This window comes from Cimex lectularius, unplaced genomic scaffold (assembly GCF_000648675.2).
Source record: "Cimex lectularius strain Harlan isolate CLEC.00 unplaced genomic scaffold, Clec_2.1 scaffold57, whole genome shotgun sequence".
Classification (NCBI taxonomy): Eukaryota; Metazoa; Arthropoda; class Insecta; order Hemiptera; family Cimicidae; genus Cimex; species Cimex lectularius.
The window spans coordinates 1,177,301-1,193,410 of NW_019392642.1; the positions used below are offsets into that span (position 1 = coordinate 1,177,301).

The 16,110-nt window shown below is 35.6% G+C and overlaps 1 long non-coding RNA gene across 2 annotated transcripts in view; it reads right to left on the reverse strand.

Annotated features, from left to right (window-relative positions):
• Positions 1 to 2,201: 2,201 nt before the first annotated feature.
• Positions 2,202 to 16,110, reverse strand: part of LOC106662040 — a 37,447-nt gene continuing 23,538 nt past the window's right edge. Inside the window, exons 3-4 of one of the 2 annotated variants that reach the window (XR_001339819.2) lie at positions 2,477 to 2,605; positions 2,202 to 2,416 (exon numbers count right to left, since the gene is read on the reverse strand). This is a non-coding gene — a long non-coding RNA (uncharacterized LOC106662040). The remainder of the gene's footprint in view (positions 2,417 to 2,476; positions 2,606 to 16,110) is intronic. The other variant, XR_001339818.2, reaches the window with a different exon arrangement.

Consider the following 16,110-nt stretch of genomic DNA (forward strand, 5'->3'; position numbering starts at 1 on the left):
TGGTGATCAACGTTAATCTGCTTTCACTGTAGATCTTTTCCTAACGACTTTGGAATTTGCTGTTTACAACGGATGTTTACAACAAATGTTTGTATATTACAATTTTTACACTAGAAAATCGCCACTGGAGGTTTGTTACGCGGCCTGTGATGACAATGTTTACGTGCTATTCGACGTTTCGAATCGGTGCTGACAGTTTGAAATGTTCGACTCCCTTAAACGGAGACGTTTGTCAACGTCACGATGATAATTGTATTCATCCCGCTTTGGGATGTTAAGTCCTTTTAGCCCCGAGCCATGGGATGATGGACGGGAGTGGATATTAAAGAAGGGGAATAAATTGTTTAAACCAACATTTGAGGAACTGACGGATTAACGAAAATCCGTTTATGAATATTTAGCGATTTTTTGTACACTGAAAAGCGACTAAAGAGCATTTCTCAGTTTTCCAGTCTGATTCGATTTAATAAACCATAACACAAACGACTGTAACTCTCAAATAAGTAGTTGTACTGTAGCAAAAGCAAAGAGCATACATTAAAAATAAATCTATTTCAAATTTATACAACTTAACTTTCATAGTTAATATAAATTCTTTTGTTTTTGTTACAGATTTGGAGGCGTGTTTTTAACGTTTACTATGTGGTATCAATTATATACTTTAATTACTTAAGGTTTTTAGTTGAGATAAAAAAGTCAATGGCACGAGCGGGATTCGAACCCACGATCTTCGGCTTGATACGACGCTGCTCTACCACTTGAGCTATCGTGACCTCGATCCACTCGGACACCAACTTCCCATCTCAACCACACCTTTTTTAATTTTCCTTCCTTTTTGCCATTTTTCAAGTGGACCACGAAACTAGTGAAAATATATACTTTAATTTATTTTCCTTTTATACAAAACACAAATGCATATCACACAAATACAGGAAATGGAAACTAGTATGTTTTACTAAATATTGCAATTGTAATCTGACTCTTTTTTATTTGTGTTAGAAGTTCGAAAGAAATTGTGCTTTATAACCTTCTACAGCCTTGACAATGTAATCATTTTGACTTGTTTTGCCTGCTATGCGTTTGCGGGGAAAAAGTGATTATAAAAAACCCGCTGTCACTTTTGACTCGTGGTAATGTTTTAAATTATATGAACAATTTAAGACTACTTTGATTGTGAATTACCAATTTGACAGATAATATAACNTAAATAAATAAATTATTAAATAGATAAATAAATGTAACACGTGGACATGAGTATATGCTCCACCATTATTTGAGGTACAATAGAGGTACATGAGGTACAATTTAGAGGTTAGCAGTTTAGAATATCGGCATAGTAAACATAATAAGGTAAAAACAAACAGATGCAAGGGAAGAACGGAAACACGCAGAAAGCCGGCGATGAACTCAGCTATTTGTTGGCTCATAAACCTCCCACTTCATATAACTAGTCAGATATTCGTTTCGTTAATTATTAATAATATTATTTATAAACAAGTTCTTTTTATTGGTTTTAAATTCGGATAATTACAGTCAGATCCTCCGAAGGCCAATTATCCACAGTGCTCTTGATACGTGAGAGATTCTCTGACGATCCGGCCCACGACGCTGCCACTTTCTTTTAATCAGTTTTTTATTGCATTTTTAGCGTAGCTGGGTCGGATCGCAGAGCTTAATTCCGGAGATCGGGACTTCCCGGACTTAGCCGCCTCGTCCGTCTTTTCATTACCTTCCAGACTTAAACCCAGACATAAACCACCATTTTACCATCTAGTTTTTCTTAAACAACAGCATAACGAGATAATCGACGGATAACCTGTCACGGACAGCAGTAACCGCGCTGAGGGAGTCGGTGCAGACTAGGTAGTCACATCAAAGTGTAGCACACGTATTTTATTAGTGAAATAAATTTTTTATCTATTAGTTTGTACAATCGATAAATGTATTATTGCATACATCGCACTGCAATTAATAAATAATAGATTAATACAGAAGCCATTACTAATTAAATATAAGAGAAATAATGAAATACGAGCCAGTGTAGAATAAAATGAAAAGGACAAGATTTATTATTATTGCAATTATTTTTCCTTTTCGAGGCATTGAATTAATATGGTTAGAAGGACCAAGGATTCATTGCGGTGTGTAATTAATTTCCATAAATAAAGTAGGTGGTATTTGTCGCTTGTGTCAAAATTTTTCAAAAAAAGTCTACAAATCTTTTTAATTAAATTTCACATTTTATTTTATCGGAGCGATCGTTTTAATCTGTATGTAACGTCTTGTAAATCATTGATGGCTCGTTCATTCATTATGCATTTCATGGCGATGGAAACATTTCGTCAGAGGAGCCGCAGCGACGTTGCATTCGCCACCTTTTAAATTCAGATTAATCACATCTCCAACATCTTGTCTTCTGGAAAGTATCAAAGACCATTAGTTTAATAACATTAATCTCGTTAGAACAAGAATCCACTTTAATCGTGGCCACTTCTTTTGGTCGTTGACTTCCTCCGTCCTTCTGATCGGGAAACACTAAAAGAGACCAATTAAGCCGCGATTTGTCATTCCTCCACCATTGATGCGAATAATTTACCCCTGGAGGCTACAGAGATGAAATATAAATCAATGGTTTGCCAGTTAATTACCGTACATTCCTAATTATGCCGTATTGATATCATCCAAACAATATCACTGTAATTAAGTTTTTAATGATAAGGAGAAACGTTATCTAATACATAATATATTTTATGCATGGACCAAATGTTGTTTTAGAGAGAATTGAAACAAAAATAACATAATGCGAGTTATTAGTAAAAATTTAATATAGGATATATTATTTGTGTATTAAGCATAAATCTGCACATGCATGTCTCCCATGCTTCCGTCCGGCCACCGAGGTCGGCTCTCGGGCTGTCAACAGCTAGATCAATTTGGCACACTTTACTCATAGTACAAAGTAACCTAATTATGGGTCACTGTGTTACACAATATTCCACCATCAACCCTTTCGCATAACACATTCACGCTAATAGATAAATTCACTCTCAACAGCAAATAAATGGAAACGTTTTTTGTTGTTTTTTCTTGGATTTATTAAACCGCGAACAAAGTATTTATGCAGTAATCAAATAATGAAACAAGTCAAACTTTTCACTCAGAACATCTAAACAAGAAAAGATATATCTTTTCAAAGTTAATAATTATTACAATTAATTAAGGTTTTTTTTTTAGTTGAGATAAAAAAGTCAATGGCACGAGCGGGGTGCGAACCCACGATCTTCGGATAGATACGCCGCTGCTCTACCACTTGAGCTATCGTGACCTCGATCCACTCGGACACCAACTTCCCATCTCAACCCCACCTTTTGAATTTTCCCTCCTTTGGAAAAATGGCAAAAAGGAGCGTGGGTTCGAATCCCGCTCGTGCCTTGACATTTTTATCTCAACTAAAAAAAACCTTAACTAATTGTAATATTTTAATTGATTAAGGGGACCACGAAATTAGTGAATTTAATGATTTAAAATGAAGTATACTTCACTAAAGCTCTCCGTGGCCATTTCATTTGTTGTCGAGAATCCTATCCGATTACACGACATTTGAAAAATGGCAAAAGGAGGGAAAATTCAAGAGGTGGGGTTGAGATGGGAAGTTGTTGTCCGAGTGGATCGAGGTCACGATAGCTCAAGTGGTATAGCAGCGGCGTATTTAGCCGAAGGTCGTGGGTTCGAATCCCGCTCGTGCCATTGACTTTTTTATCTCAACTAAAAAAACCTTCATTAATTGTAACATATTAATTGGTCAAGCGGACCACGAAATTAGTGAAGTTAATAATTATTTCTTTCAATTAATTAATCTTTTTATGTAAGGCTTTTGGTTGAAATGAAGAAGCTTGTGCCACGAGGGGATTCGAACCCACGACCTTCGGCTAAATACGTCGTTGCTCTACCACTAGAGCTTTCGTGACTTCGATCCACTCGGTCACCAGCACGGAGTGGATCGAAGTCCCTATAGCTCAAGTGGTTAGAGCAGCGGCGTATTTAGCCGAAGGTCGTGGGTTCGAATCCCGCTCGTGGTACTAACTTTTCATTTCTACCAAAAGATTAATCTCTTACATTAAAAGATTAATTAATTGAAGGAAGTAATTTGGTCAATAGACCACTAAATATAATGGAGTTAATAATTATAGTCAAACTTATTTCAAGTATGATGTAAATCTTAGGATAAAGATATAGAGAATTACTATATTGCAAAACATAAAAATATCAGAACGACGATATCCAAATCAATATCAAGCTGGGTCTGGAAATGGATCAAGCTTGATTAGTAAAAAATTGTAATCTATTCAATATAATCACAATAAAAATGTAGTTAAAAAGGCGAAAGGTATTTAAGTTATTGGTCGATTTTCGTTTTGTGTTTGATTCAACCAGGGATGCTATTTTCTTTTAAATTTTATACCTGTGTTTTCTCAATCAAATTAGTGTAAATGATTCAAAACTATTATAAACCCATAGAATTTGCTGTTTCGGCGAAACATACGAATACTCTGGATCAAGGTATTGAAGAAGAAAGCAAATTTTGTTGCTAGTGTCAAGCATTCGACCTATTTTAAGGTCATCATCAGGGCTTAAATATGTCTACAGATTGTTTGGGTCACAGTCCTTAGCAATGTTGGGACTGAGTCTCAAAGAAATTTGAGATCGTGTGTAAAAACTTAAATATGGCAAACTGTAGACATATTTAAGGTTGTTTTGCCCTGAAAACGACCTTAAAATAGGTCGAAAGCTTAAATTTGTTTTCTTCTTCAAGTCCATACTTTGATCCAGAGTGTTCGTAAGTAAAAAAAAAGTGGTCGGTAGTACTAATACTGAAAATAGAAGAAACATGACGCAAATTTTTCAAACAAATGGGGGGAAACAGGGCTGTCTACTTTCATTGCCATTTTTTTCATTATACTTAAATAATTTACATGAAATCCTGTATGCTGAGGATCCCGCAAAAGCAAGCGAGCCGCGCGTTACACAAAACATGATTAATATAACTATACGATTATTATCAGCTATAGAACCTAACTTATAAATTAGAAAAATCAAAAATAATGGATTTAAATAAAAGAGGGCGACAAACACACAATGAAAGGTGATTTTATGATAAGAAAGAAATAGAAATAGTGTCGCGGTACAAAATATCTGGGTCTGACTTTGACCCCTCAGATTTCGTTGGAAGAACTTATAAACTATTGGCAAAATTTCTTTAGTGATGTGTTGCAATTACATAAATACAGACAAATTTTAATTGAAGAATTCAACTTTTAATTAGGACCTTTATTATTTGTATTTTTAAATTTTAACATAAGAGTCCGTGCAGTTTGTATTGTAAATATTAATAAAATGCATTATTTATTATCACGCATTATTAGCTATTATTAACATAATAAATATATAGATTTCGGGGAATTAAATTGTTGACGTTGAATAAAGACAAGTTTTATACATATTTAATTAATGAGCGTTCTTCTACAATCCTTTTTTTCTCTTATAATTTCTTTATTCTTAACATACCTTCAGCTTGTCTGTCTGTTTGAGTATTTTGGCAAATTAAGACAATGAAATTAATATGAATAAGGTTGTCAGTCTTCACTCATATTTTCATTAAAAACCCAAGATAATCGTTAGCTATTTATTTAAATTGTAGTTGCCATCTAGCATTTAAACGTCTCTATGATAGAAAATAGGCCACCCAAGGCTGTTTTAGCCCTAGGGCCCACATTTTTGCTCTCTTTTTGCGTTGTTTTTCTAATCCTCTTAAATCAATTCATTAGCTCTTAGTAAGTAGAAAATTAACTTAATTTATAAAATGTTCTATTAGTATTTATTTACTAATTAATCTTGTGATGAAAGCCGATTCCAAATCTACCAATCCGGCCCATTATCTTTTATGATAATTAGAGGTATTTACGATCTTTATATTAACCCGGTTAACTGTGCTAAACGTTTTAATAATGACTTAATGTGTAATTTATTTTTCAGTATGCGGTTAATAGCGGTGTAAACACCAAATTTGTCCAGTTTTAGAAGGCCTTTTCATGTGAAAATGTGTTACATAAAATATTCTAATTTCCTGTTACAAAACGATTTTCTTTTTCTTTTAAGTAGTTGGTCTAAACTGATTAGTAGAAAAGGAAAGTTTAGCTTAAACGTAAAGCTAGGTGTCTAAAAATATTCTTATTTTTTTAGCATATATGCATTACTATACAGTAGGGGTATTCACGATTTTTGTGTTAACACTGTTAAGTCTGTTAGGTCCTGTTAGATCGCGAAAAATAATGACGTAGTTTTGTTAGAATCGGCTAGTTAACATTGCTCCATCTAACAGGCCAGGGCCAATGTTAGGTCGAAAATGTAGTCACATTGCTTCCCCCCAGCGCTGGGCGTGGCGATTGATAGAACAAAAAAATAAAGCTATAACAGTTCTTGATGTTCCTTGGGTTAAATTGAAAGATGCCAGAAGTTAATAAAAAAGGAAAATTAATCAACTCTTTCATTCAAAATGCTCTCTATGCACCCGAAAATACTAACAAATGACATGCTTCAATTCTAACTTCTAACAGCCTACAACTTTATAGGATAAGGGAAGTATCTATTATGAATGAGAGTATAAGGACAGGTCAAAAATTAACCAAAGAAATGTATTGGTGTGATTGAATTAATGCGTTTTTAAGAATAAAAATACGTGTAACCAAAAAACAGTTGTCGAGTGGAACGTACTTTCTGATTGACTGCCAGTGTATATATATATATATTCCTCGCTGTGTTGGTCTGTCAGATACACAGTGTGGGTTGTAAAATAAGGCTTTAAGCTTTTCAATATTTTCATTTTATCCGTCTTACGTTTTAGGGGTATTCACGATGTTTGTAAGATGTTAAATCGTGTTAACTCGAATAGAAAAATGTCCAGGAAGATCTTGAACACCCCCTTCTTTTCTTAGAATGTTAAACGTTTTTCCCGCAATGCTGCGTGTGGCGATTGGTAGAACCAATAATAAAGCTATAACCTTGAAGGCGTGTTGTTGTTTATTTTGGTTTTGTTTGTGTTAATTTATAAGATGCCAGAAGTTAGTAAGAAAGGAAAATTAATCAACTCTTTCATTCAGAATGCATCTACGCACTCGAAAAGTACTAACAAATTACACTCTTCAATTCGCCGACATACCTAACCTGTATCCTAACCTGTAACAGCCTGCACCTTTACAGGATAAGGGATGTATCTATCTATTATGAATGAGACTGTATAAAGACAGTCAGAAATTAAAAATAGAAATGTATTGGTGTGAGTTAATTAATTCGTATTTAAGAATAAAAATTCGTTTAAACAAAAAAACAGCTGTTAAATTCATGGCTGCCATGTTGGTTACCTTCGCCCTAACAGGTAGCAATGTGACTACATTTACGATCTAACATTGGCTCTGGCCTGTTAGATCGAGCAATGTTTATTAGCCGATTCATACAAGTCTACGTAATAATTTTTCTCGATCTAACAGGACCTAACAGAGTTAACAGGGTTAACACAAAGATCGTGAATACCCCTAATATCATGACTTTTCTATAACGTTGTTCTAAAAAAATGGCATTTAATCATTTAACTTTTGAAAAGTATATAAGTAAAATAGTTATAACAATAAGAACAACACATTTAATAATGGTTAAGCATTTTACAGTTCGTTAGAGTAAATAGCAATCGTAACGAACTAGCTTTAAATAAAAAAAGTTTAAAAGCTTAATAAAATTCTTGATGACTATTTCCTCTGCAGATTACAATGATTAATCTATCAGCGGAAAGTCACACAATAATTACTACCTGTTGTAGTAAATAAACAGCAAATTCACATACAACTGTAATCTTTGGACCCCACGATTACAGTTCCAAATATGTTTTATTTAGTTCATTGATAGTTCTAATGAAATCGTCTGTCATATAATTTGAGGTTTACAATAATTATTAAGTAGTATGTTGTTCAAGAAAAACTATCTAATAAAACAATTTGAAATTATGTTCCACAGAACCATCTACATATATAAATTGTTGTGCATTTCGATACTTCCACTGATGTAAAAAAATACTTTTCATAGAAACATATCCAAAATTCACACTGTAAACAGCAACATTGTTGCTTGACAGGAGAAGTCATGATATATCATCTGCCATGACCAATTTTGCACACTAGTTCCTTTTCCATCGGAATCACTTCATTTCCATAATTTTATGTCTATCCCTCTAAACGACCGAGATAATATCGCAAGGGCAGGAGTGCCGGGCGGTAAATCATCGATAAAGATCTGTCGTCGTCTGCCCTTTTGTTTTAATCTCGGCTCATCTTTATTGGCCGATTCTGTAAATCTCAATTTACACATAAATATGAAATTTTATTATGATGGAAGTTGTATGGTATGGGGTAGAGAGCGAGCAGGCCCGCATTTCTTGATCTGAGCGGACGGCAAGCTTCCATGTGTATCTTTACTCGAACCAATTCACCCGGTTTTTCACACCCTAATTATCTCTGCTTCTTCTTAAGACGGGCTTTTCAAATTTCATACCTAACTTAAGGGTTAGGACATTGTAAAAATTTGAACTCTCTCTTTTCGAAAAGGGAGATTTTAAACATTTGTTTTTTTTTTTTACTGACTGACTCATTGATCATCAAAATTATAAGTTACTTCCCGAATAGCTAGAGACGTAAAATTCAGTAAAACGGTAGCTTATATTCCGCAAGTAAAGGAAAAACTCTGAAAATTGCAGTTTTCTCAAAATTAGTGCATTATCGAGGAGGTAGTCTCACCATGGAAATTATACGGCACTTCCCCATATAGATATAAACATGAAATTCTATACAAAGATAGGTTTAATATTTTGTGTAAGGTTTTGGTTGAAATGAAAAAGTAAGTTATTAAATTCATTATATTTAGTTGTCTATTGTTGATGTCCGAGGGGATCGAAGTCACGATAGCACAAGTGGTTAGAACAGCGGCGCATGAAGCCAAAGGTCGTGGGTTCGAATCCTACTCGTCACACTAACTTTTTCATTTCAACCAAAACCTTACATAAAAGATTAATTATTTGAAAGAGGTAGGTATTACATTGAGAAAAAGTAGGAACCGGAAAATTGCAGTTTTCAAAAAATTAATGTCGCTTTAGATTAAGGGGTAGTCACATCATCAAAATTATAAGTACATCCCGAATAAGTAGAAATGTGATATTTAGCAAAAATTTAGGTCTTGTATTATATGTCAACGTAAGAATCTAAAAATTGTTATTTCTCAAAATTAGTGAACGTGAAACGTGAAATTTGAGACAAAGGTAGGTATACCCAAACCAAGATGATATCTGCTATGCTGAAGCGAACAAACACGTAATCGTGAAAAAACGTACTTAAAAGAAAAGATAAAAGTTCCAGACACACTCCCAAAAAAGTCTAAGTAGCGATATCTACATTGTGACCAACCTCACTTCACTCCTATTTTTATGAGCAACGCTGTTCTTTTATTTTTATTCTTTAACACTTGGCCAGTTTCTGAATGAGCACTGAGTGGTCTGGAGTGGTCCTCATTCGGTGAGACATTGATGTTCTGAGACGGCATTTCCTCGGACGTCCGCACCGAATTGGTCGCTGTGCGAGGAGGATCTCTAATTTCCCAGAGGGACTTACAAGACATAATCAAAGAAACATTTGCCACCCACATCGTTGAGAGATTCTTGCTAACGCGGAATATTGCCAGGCCCCATGGAACGCGTATTATGGATGACCATGTGACTCAGGTTGGCATTGCGTGCTTTGCGTGGCCAACTCGAAGTCCAGATTTGTACCCAATCGAACACATTTGGGACCAATTTAAGGAAGAGTACGACGGCGCAACCCAGGTCTTAACACCCTAGAAAAATTGGGGGAATTAATTCCTTAGGATTTAATCAAAATTGTTATCCAAAGAATGAAAAGGTGTTTACAGTGGAAATACTCAGTAGTAAAGGGGTAAAAAACTTTTTTTACATTTATCAGGTTTCGTGGTCCGCTTGGCTAAATAAATTCTTTTGAATTAATTAAGGTTTTGGTTGAGATAAAAAGTGAGTGTCATAAGAGAGATTCGAACCCACGACCTTCGGCTAAATACGCCGCTGCTATACTGCTACTTGAGCTATCGTGACCTCGATCCACTCGGACACCACCTCTCCTCAAAACCCCACCTTTTGAATTTTCCCTCCTTTTTGCCATTTTTCAAATGTCGTGTAATCTATTTGATCCTTGGCGACAAATGATATGGCCACGGAGAGCTTTAGTTAAGTACACTACATTTTGCTTATTACATTTATTAGGTTTCGTGATTCGCTTGAACAAATAAACTCTTTTCAATTAATTAAGGGTTTGGTTGAGAATTTAGAGATTGGCAAAAAAGAGGAAAAATTCAAAAGAGGGTTGAGATGGGAAGTTAATGTCCGAGTGGATCGAAGTCACGATAGCTCAAGTGGTAGAGCAGCGGCGTATTTAGCCGAAGGTCGTGTGTTCGAATCCCGCCTGAGACACTCACTTTTTATCTCAACCTAAACCTTAATTATATTTTTTTACATTTCTTTTTATTTTTTATTTTTTTAATAATTAGGTAAAAATAATTTTCTTTTTATTTATTATTGTTTTATTTTTACAACCAAACCTATTTTTAGTGTGCCAAATAGAATAAACCTAAATACATAAAAATTTAACGGTGGTCCATCAGTGCAGATTTAAAGGTTTTATTTAAAAAGGCTTATATAAGGATTAGCCAGCCACCTTCGTTAAATGGGACGTAATAGAAAGCTCAACAAAAACCGAGGGCAGATATTAATTAACAAAACCTATGCATTAATACTAAACCAGTGAAATGTTTGTAAACATTGAAAAATGCAATGAATATTCATGGGGTATTGGTGATGATTTACGTGAAAAGAATAGGCCGATGAATGTTTTAATTTACGGTGATTTTAGCTATAAAAAAATAACTTGCGTGTCGACTATTTAAACCCATTACATGCTTCATAATTTGTTTTTGTCCCTTTACATATTAATTATTTATCTAATCTTTCGAAAGTGTTGTTTATCACTCGCTTGTAAATACATTGGAAAAGGAGCGTGTAAAATTATTTATTCCCTTTTCCTTTCCTTTTAAAAATAATTTATAAATGATGAATTATATGAGTATTTATTGAGTACAAATACTTATTTTTGCGTAAATAATGTTAACATGAAGATATCTCCTAATTAAAGGTTTTCGGGATATCTTCGACTTTTTTTCAACCTGATTATATTTTAAAATATTTGTCGAAATTGTTTCTATCCTCATATATTATATATTTACAACTTACGTCCGGCTCGGATCGCTGTTAAGAATTTGAACGCCGTCCTTCATTAACGGCCGGCCTGAATAACTGGCCGGGTCGAAATGTTTATAATTGCCGGAAACTTGTTTGTATTTCGGAATTGTTGGGCATGCCTTTTTTTCGATATCCTAGACCCCCCTTTTTTTTACAAAGACCGCCGATAATTTTTAGCTAGGATTCTTCATATTTATGAGCCCGGCGCTCGACGGCGAAGGCCGCTGCGGTAGCTCTTGCGGAGGAAAAAAAGGAGATGGAGATCCGCCTTTTTTAGTCTTAATTAGGCGAAACTAAGGCACAGCATGGTCGAACAAAAAGCAATAAAATTACAATAATAAAAGTGTACGTTTAATCGACGAGGATATAACTTTTCCACGTCGTATGTATATCATCTTTATTTACCTCTAAATTATTATATCAAAAGATTTTACATTTTATTCTTGCTCCAACCACAGGTTTATCGATTTAATGTGTTTCTTATATGTTCTGCAAAGCAGTCCAACCGTTATAACCGTTTGTTTTCAAATTACTGGGCTCTCCCTGTACAACAAAGCAAATTTATTGGTATGGTGTATCTTCTCTATGAATGTTTAGTCGAATATATACCACTAAAAAGCATTAACATATAACATGTACTGCTGTTACCTTCTCTCCATTGCAGAATATAGGTATCTTCTTCTAATCCACATATTTATAGATTGATATGGATAACATGCTATGATATTTTTCCGGCTTTTGTTGAAACAAGTCTGTTCTAAGTTTAGGCGAGGCATTCTTCGAAGTCATTCTGCTTTCCTGGGTTGTTTTGCCATTACGAGCCTTGAATTGGTCTATTCAGCAATTGCTCCTCTTTTGAGGAAGTAGGGGTATTCACAATCTTTGTGTTAACCCTGTTATGTCTGTTAGGTCCCGTTAGATCGAGAAAAATTATGACGTAGACTTGTAAGAATCGGCTAGTTAACATTGCTCGATCTAACAGGCCAGAGCAATGTTAGGTGTTCGGTCGAAATTGTAGTCACATTGCTCTCCGTTAGGACGGAGGTAACCAACATGGCAGCCATGAATTTAGCAGCTGTTTTTTGATTACATGTATTTTTATTCTTAAATAAGCATTAATTAAATCAGACCAATACATTTCTTTTGGTAATTTCTGACCTGTTTTTATACTCTCATTCCTAATAGATTCATCCTCTCTCCTATAAAGTTATAGGCTGTTAGACGTTAGGATACAAGTTAGGTATATCGACACACGGCTAAAGCCAATGTTAGACGTTTGGTCGAAAATGTAGTTACATTGCTAGCCGTTAGGGCGTAGGTAACCAACATGGCAGCCATGAATTTAACAGCTGTTTTTATTTACACGTATTTCTTATTTTCTATTCTTAAATAGGCATCGATGAAAGCAGACCAAAACATTTCTTTTGTTAATTTCTGACCTGTCCTTATACTTTCATTCATAATAGATACATCCCATATCCTATAAAGTTGTACGCTGTTAGGTGTTACGATACAGGTTAGATATGTCGGTACGAATTGAAGCACGTCATTTGTCAGTACTTTTCGAGTGCATAGATAGCATTTTGAATGAAAGAGTTGATTAATTTTGCTATTTTACTAAATTCTTGCATATTACGATCTATACAAAACAAAACCAAAACAAACAACAACAAGCTTTTAAGGACTGTTATAGTTTTATTTTTGGTTCTATCAATCGCCACGCGCATTTCGGAAAAATTAACGTTTAACATGCTAAGAAAAGAAGGGGCGTTCACGATCTTACTGGACATTCCTCTCTTCGAGTTGTGAATAACCCTAGTTTGTAATTTGGCAGAAGGGTTTGGTATTGCTGAAAAAATTTACTGTCTAGTTTATTGCCTTCTAGTCCTTTTCTGCTCTGGAACGCACAAAAGTGAGTGCTTGTAGGTTGGTCATACTTCTTCCAGTGCAACCTGGCAGTCCCTTATTGTCCTTGATCCTAACTAAGTCGAGATTAGTGCTTTGTTTAGGTTATATTTTCTTCTTGGCTGTTAGAAAATAATACTTCTATGTCGAGACTTTTAATCTACTTAGTGCCAAAGCGTGCCCGTGGCGTCTCAACCTCCTGAGTATGAGTTTTTAACGTTCATCATTAAAAATGGAAAGAAGTACGTGTTTTTAGTGAACACCGTCGCGAACAAGTAAAAATAAAACATGAGGAAATAACGTGAAAAGGAGTAAAACGGGGTGATGCGGACGATGTAGAAAGACAGACAGACTAAAATCATAAGCCTTAACATTCCCTAGTAACTTGTGAGAAACAACAAGACATAAACAAAAACTAACAATCAAACAGGAAAACATTGGTAGTGTAAACAACAAGAACTAAACAAAGAAAAAAAATCATAGAGGAAAGCATTGCGAGTCTTTACGATCATCGATGAACATGTTGAATGGTCAAACAAAATGTAAATAATTTTGGCCTGGATAGGGGCCAAGGGTTTAAAGTTAATTATGAGGGTTTCCGACTCGTATTTGTCACGCTAGCACCATGGATTTTTAATTATGAATAATATTGAGAAATAGGTCGTATGTGGTTGTCACATGGGCGGGCACTTGCTAGTGGGCCAATCCTCCCCAGGTGTCCCTTATGCAGAGAAAGATTGCTCGATGTGTCCCACAAAATCGAAGCGTATCGTCCTTTGGCTCCCTAAAAGGCGCGAATAGGCATGCCGCCAGATTTAAAAGGGGTTTTCGGACACAGCAACGGATTTCAGAGTCCCCTGTTCCGCCTTTTAAGGGAATTGGGAATTTTTTATTGTGTGTAGATTCACTAAATTCGTGGTCCGCTTGACCAATTAATACATTACAATTAATTAAGGTTTTTAGTTGAGATGAAAAAAAGTTAATGGCACGAGCGGGATTCGAACCTACGATCTTCAGCTAGATACGCCGCTGCTCTACCACCTGAGCTATCGCGACCTCGATCCACTCGGACATCAACTTCCTATCTCAACCCCACCTTATGAGTTTTCCCTCCTTTTTGCCATTTTTCAAATGTCATGTAATTTGTCGTCGAAAATCCTATCCGATTGCACGACATTTGAAAAATGGCAAAAAGGAGGGAAAACTCATAAGGTGGGGTTGAGGTAGGAAGTTGATGTCCGAGTGGATCGAGGTCGCGATAGCTCAGGTGGTAGAGCAGCGGCGCATCTAGCCGAAGACCGTGGGTTCGAATCCCGCTCGTGCCATTAACTTTTTTTCATCTCAACTAAAAACCTTAATTAATTGTAATGTATTAATTGGTCAAATGGACCACGAAATTAGTGAATTAATGATTTAAAAATGAAGTACACTTCACTAAAGCTCTTCGAGGCCATTTCATTTGTCGTCGAGAATCCAATCCGATTACACGACATTTGAAAAATGGCAAAAAGGAGGGAAAATTCAAAAAACGTAGGGTGAGATGGGAAGTTAGTGTCCGAGTGGATCGAGGTCACGATTGCTCAAGTGGTAGAGCAGCGGCGTTTCTAGTCGAAGATCGTGGGTTCGAATCCCGCTCGTGCCATTAACTTTTTTTATCTCAACTAAAAACCTTAATTAATTGTAAAGTATTAATTGGTCAAGCGGACCACGAAATTAGTGAATTTAATGAATTAAATGAAGTACACTTCCCTAAAGCTCTCCGAGGCCATTTCATTTGTCGTCGAGAATCCAATCCGATTACACGACATTTGAAAAATGGCAAAAATGAGGGAAAACTCATAAGGTGTGGTTGAGATGGGAAGTTAGTGTCCGAGTGGATCGAGGTCACGATTGCTCAAGTGGTAGAGCAGCGGCGTATCTAGCCGAAGATCGTGGGTTCGAATCCCGCTCGTGCCATTAACTTTTTTCATCTCAACTAAAAACCTTAATTAATTGTGTTATGTATAGAAGTTACATTATGTGTTTTGTGTTTCTGGGTATTGTATGAGTGAATGTATTTATTGGTGTGAATGGGGAGGGGCTGATGGTGAAGTAGGTTCTCAACCGGCCCTCAGGTTGTGTGTATAACTTGGATTGATGGCGGAAATTTTATACAAGTACCCCATCGACCCAAATTTAGATTAGTTTATTATAGTGAACAGGTAGAATATCGAGTACTCCATCTACCAAACAGAATGAGTGCGATCATTGTATGATATGAATGTATTTATTTGTGTGATTTGTATTGAGTGTATGTTGCAGTATTTTATTTCCGCTCGGGGCTGAAATGACCTAGCTGTCTGATGCCCCTGCAAAAAAACAAAAATATTAACCCGTGCGCTTTAAGCTCTCCTACATGACACGAATTACTTTACTTTATGTCACTACTGCCAAAAACATACATATTGGAACTCTAAGATCGTATGTTGTGGCTTGGTTAATGAACTAATTATAACTACAAAATTTGTGAACTGATTTTTAAAAATTACCTAAGATCGAGCATCGTTAGTCCTGAATCCGGCTTAATTGATTCAATCCCCCAGACAGGGTATTTTTTAAGGACATCAAAAGGCGGAGATAGGGAAGCAGCTTGATGGACAAACTTTAGTCAAAAGACTTTTTCATAGTCGTGTGTCATACGATCTGTTCCGTTATTTTGGCCATTATATGTCCTCTTAATTTTCAAAATACATCAACCTGATTAGATTCCGTAGTACGTCCGTAAAACGACTCGAATAGTGAGTGTTGAATCGGAACCGGTTAAT